Genomic DNA, 5,099 nt, shown 5'->3' with positions numbered 1-5,099 from the left:
CACACACACACACACACACACACACACACGCGCGCGCGCGCAAACACACACACACCACTCACAAAACACTCAAGGAACCCAGGCGTCCGCGGGACGAGGGAGCCCCCGGTGTCTGTCTGTCTGTCTGTCTCACACACACACACGTCCGGGAGAGAGAGGGACCCTAGGCGCCTGAGACCGAGACACACACACACACACACACACACACACACACACACACACACACACGTGCGCGGAGATGGCAACAGCTCAGGGAAGCGCATGTTCCCCGCCCTCCCCCGGGGTGTGTGTATGTGAGACGGTGTGTGTGAGTGTGTGTGTGCACAGCACGGGGTGTATAGTGCCTCCAGCTCTGCCCCTGTAGCTACCCTTTGTGATGTGGGTTAGTGTGTGGGGGGATGCACAGCCCAGCGCAGTGTGTGTGTGTGTGTGTGAGAAGGGGTGTGTACCAGAGAGTCGGAGAGTATCTGTATGTCCCCATCTCCGTGTCAATACCTACTCATCGTGGGGTGTATGTGTGTGAGAGGGAGTGTGTAGCTTGGGATGGGGGAGTGTATGCATGTGCTCAGCTACAAGTCAGAGAGAGAGAGAGAGAGAGAGTGTGTGTGTGTGTGTGTGTGTGTGTGTGTGTGTGTAGGCTTAGGTGTATGTCTGTACCTACTCTTCACTGTGTGTGTGTCAGTATGAGCTTGTGTGCACCCAAGTGCTTGTGTGGTGCCCCTGAGCGTGCATGTTTCCAAGGATGTGCATTTGTGTGTGTGTGTGCGTGCGTGTGTGTATCTCCAGCTCTATGTCCGTAGGCACCCTTTGTAATGCGTTTGCTTGAGGGAGTGTGTAGCTCCGGGAGTGGAGGGGGGAAGTCTGTCAGTAAGTGTGTGCATGGGAATGAGTCAGAAATTGTGTGTGCGTGTGTGTGTAGCTTCAGGTCTGCGCCTGAACTTGCTTCTTGTTGTGTGTGTGTGTATGTGTGTGTGTGATATGTCCAACTCAGTGTCTGTGGACACTCTTAATGGTGTGAGTGTGTGTGGGGAGGGAGGTTGTGTAGCACAACATGTCTGCAGCCACAGTGTGTGCATGTGTGTATGTGTGTGTGTGCATGCATGTGTGTGTGTGTGTCCAGCTCTGTGTCTATAGGCACCCTGTGTGGTTCATGCATCTGAGAGGCAGCATGTAGCTCCTCTGTGTGTGTACCTGTGTGTAATCTCCAACTCAGTGTCTCCACACACCCTTCGTGGTGTGAGCGTCTGAGTGTGCATCAGGAGCAGTTGTGTAACCCAAAATCTGTCTACAGCCACAGTATGCAAGGCAGAGTCTCCAGTTGTGCATGTGTGTGTATGAATGCATGCATGTGTGTGTCCAGCTCTGTATCTGCAGGCACCCTGTGTAGTTCATGTGTGTGAGGCGTGTGTAGCTCGTGTGTGTGCACACAATATGTCATGTGTGATTCCTTTTTTTGCATGCAGTAGGGAGGACACTCAGTGGCAATGCGTGTGTGTGTCTGCACATGCATGTGCACATGGTTGTGCCAGAGCAGACAGTGTGTAGCTGTGAGGGGAGGTGTAGCTGTATATGTGTGTAAGTTCACCTGTGAACGTGAGTCCAGGGCTGCCCAGACCTGTTGCTGCGTGTGCAGAGCTGCATGCCCAGCCTTGTGCAGTGTGTGTGTGACCAGGGTGGCGTGTTCCTGCCATGTGCACCCAGCACCCAGGCCCAGCTTGGGAAACTGAGGCACAGCCCAGGCATCTGGGAGGACTCCCCGCAGCCCTGGAGCCTGGTGTGCATGCATGTTGTGGTGCCTGCATGCTTGCATATGCTGCACAAGCATGCATGGGAGTGCATGGGCAGTGCACATGAGGGTGCTGTACGTGTGCATAGGTGTGCACACCCAAGTGCATGTGTGTGTTGCAAGCTGTGTGTTTTGAAGCACACATGTACATGGTCATGTGTGTGTGTGTGTGTGTGTGTGCTTGCATACATGTGTTTCAGGGCATGCGTACATGAGTGTGCAATGCACACATGTCCTTATTGTATGTGCATGCTGCAGGCCAGGTGTTGCAGTAAATGCGTGTGCAATAAATGCGTGTACAGAGGAGGGGGGTGTTCTGCAAGGCATGTAATGTATGTTGCACACGTGTGTGTGTCTTTCACCCTGGCAAGGACATCCCACCCACATCAATCACTATGAAACGCAACACACACCCACGATGGGGTGCATAAGTGTGTGCACGAACAGGTGCCAGGTGTGGGGCACACCGAGCAGTCAGTGCATGTGCAGAGACTCAGACCCTCACACAAGTCACCCCCCCATACATACACACATAACTCCCATACACACACACACACACACATCCAAGCCTCACACACACACACTGAGGCACCCCCCGTGCATACATGTGCATGCAAACCCCTATGCAAACTCATGGTGCATACACACATCCCTCCCACCCAGATAGGGTGTGTGTGCATGTGCGTGTGCGTGGGCCGCATCCTGTCACCATAATTTATGGCTCTCATCCCTGCCTGATCGATGGTGGGAATTAGCGCAGCTACGGCTCCCCCCCCCCCCCGCCCGGGGGGGGGGGGGGGGCTGGGACCCCGGATCCCCCGCCCAGACACTCTCCTGGCCCAGTGTGTTTGTGTGTGTGCAGAAGTGCACGTGTGTGTGCACTGGCATGCATGCATTGAGTAGGCACATGAAGCTTGCACACACACAAGTAGGCACACATGCTTGCCCAATGGGTAGGCCCACACACCTTGCACACGCATGCGAGTCAGCCCAGGTGCCTTGCGCATACATACAAGTCAGCCCAGGCACCTTGCAACATGCCTGCATTGCCAACACGTTTGGCACATGTATGCATGGGTAAATACATGCAGCTTGCACACATGCAAGTAGGCACACATGCTTGCACATGCCTGGATAGATACATGCATCCCACACACCTTGCACAGACACAAGTGGGCCCACAAGCCTTGCACACATGCCTGAGTAGGTTCACCTACCTTGTCCACACATAAATGGGCACATGGGCCTGCACATGCATGAGTAAGCACGTACCTGAATAGGGCTCACATGCCTTGCACACATGCGTGAGTAGGCACATCACATGCATGAGTAGGCACACACATCTTGCACACATGTACCACTAGGCACACATGCCTGACCCAGCAGGCCCACACCCACTCTGTATTGCACGTTGCACACACCTTGAGGCATGAGGGATGGGGGAACACCTGCCCACATGTAGGTACACACTGCACACACCAGCCCAAGGCAGGCTGGGCACAGTTTGCACACCAATTATGTAGGGCACACAAAATACACAACCCCTCTCCCCATGCCCATGTGTCGGAGACAGGCTGCTTTGCATGTAGACCACCCCCCCTGCACATGCACACACGTGTTTGAGTGTGCACAGCTGCTCCGTGCTCCTCTCAGCCTTGTCTACCTTCCTCCGGGTCTGGTCACAGCTGCTGGTCCAGTCCTTGGGTCCATCTGTGTCCCTGTTCAAGCATCCTGGGCACAGAGAGGCCATGAGATGGAGGCTGGCACATGCAAGGTACATGCATGCACGTGCCCGCGTGTGCAAGGACCTACTTGCGCACACAAGGGCCCACATGCACACAGGGACTGCTGCACACACCAGTACACAGACAAGGGGCCATGCACATGGGAGATGCTGCACACTTGTATGTGCACCATGCTGAACAGCCTCCTGCACACGTGTGTACCCCTGCTGTCTTGTCATACTCAACCCCCCAGGGCCTATCCTGCCCAAAGTGGGTGGAATTGGCAGGGGCTGGTGTGTATATGGGGCTTGGATTTAACAACGCACATATGCAGGAGGGTGGAAGGGCCACACATGTGCTTGGTATGCACTAGTGTGTGCAAAGCCACCAGCACCCTTGCCTGTGTGCAAGGGCACATGTCCCTCTGTGTGTGTCCAGGGCTTTGGGCCTGAGCACACACTGTAATGGCCGCACATCCCCTTCGGTGGGGAGGGGGGTCCAGGCAGTGCCATATATACACATGCATGTGTGTTCACGTTTGTGTGGGCCAAGGTCCAGGGCGCGTGTGCCCTGGACCTTGGCATATATGTGTGTGTGCTGGTGGGTGATTGTGTTCCAGGCCCCTGGGTTGTATGTGTGTGTGTGTGTGCGCACACGCGGGTGGGCCCCTAGTGTTTGCACACACGCGTGTCAGGGAGGTTGGGGCTGGGGGATCGGGTATCCCATCTTTAAACCTTGCTGACTCCCAGCTGCCGCCCCCTTTACACACACACACACGCGCGCGCGCGCGCGCACACACACCAGTTCGGCGTCCGGCACGGAGGCGGGGCCGGAACCGGGCGCGAACTGGGTCTGGCCGCAGCAACAACCAATCAGAGCCCGGCCCGGAGCCCGGGTCCCGCCCCAAGTTCGACCCCGTCTGTGCTCCCCCCCACCTCCCCCGCGACCCGGATCACGCGTGTGCAAGAGGGAGGGAGTGCTTGTGTAAGGGGGAAGCACGCGGCGGGGACACGCACACCCGCCTCCTCCAGCCCCACGGATTGGGGCCGGCTCTTAAAGGGACACACACACACGCACGCACACACACATACTCCTGACTGAGATGCCCAGGACAGACGGACAGACACGCATACAGCCCAGGAGTCCGGGACAGACAGATGAGCCGAGACAGAAGGCCCAGACGTCCGGAAGAGATACACACGCACACGTATGCACACACACACACACACACACACACGCGCGCACATACTAATACACACACACGCACGCACACCCCACACTCTTAAAGAACCCAGTTGTCCGGGACGGACAGACAGACACAGACGGAAGGACCAGGCATCCGGAAGAGACAGACATGTACACACATACACACACGCTCATGCACGCGCTCACACATCCGCACACGCTCATGCACACACGCGCGCGCGCGCACACACCCAGACACAGACACACATACGCACAGAAACACACGAGCACACACACGCTGCACACTCACGCCCCGTGCCCCGCACTACCCCTTCCCGCCCCCCGGGCGTCGCCGCGCTCGGATCCCGCTAATAAATATTAATTGCAGCCGCCAGGCGATTCAA

At 56.5% G+C, this 5,099-nt stretch overlaps 1 protein-coding gene across 1 annotated transcript in view; it reads left to right on the top strand.

The window, feature by feature from the left end:
• LOC106723170 (ETS domain-containing transcription factor ERF) overlaps positions 1 to 5,099 on the top strand; it is a 15,973-nt gene that overhangs the window by 624 nt on the left and 10,250 nt on the right. The gene's annotated exons all lie outside the window — the stretch shown is intronic.

Source organism: Alligator sinensis, unplaced genomic scaffold (genome assembly GCF_000455745.1).
Source record: "Alligator sinensis unplaced genomic scaffold, ASM45574v1 scaffold1575_1, whole genome shotgun sequence".
Classification (NCBI taxonomy): domain Eukaryota; kingdom Metazoa; phylum Chordata; order Crocodylia; family Alligatoridae; genus Alligator; species Alligator sinensis.
Note: the sequence above shows the minus strand (reverse complement) of the source record. Positions and strands in the feature narration are given on the sequence as shown.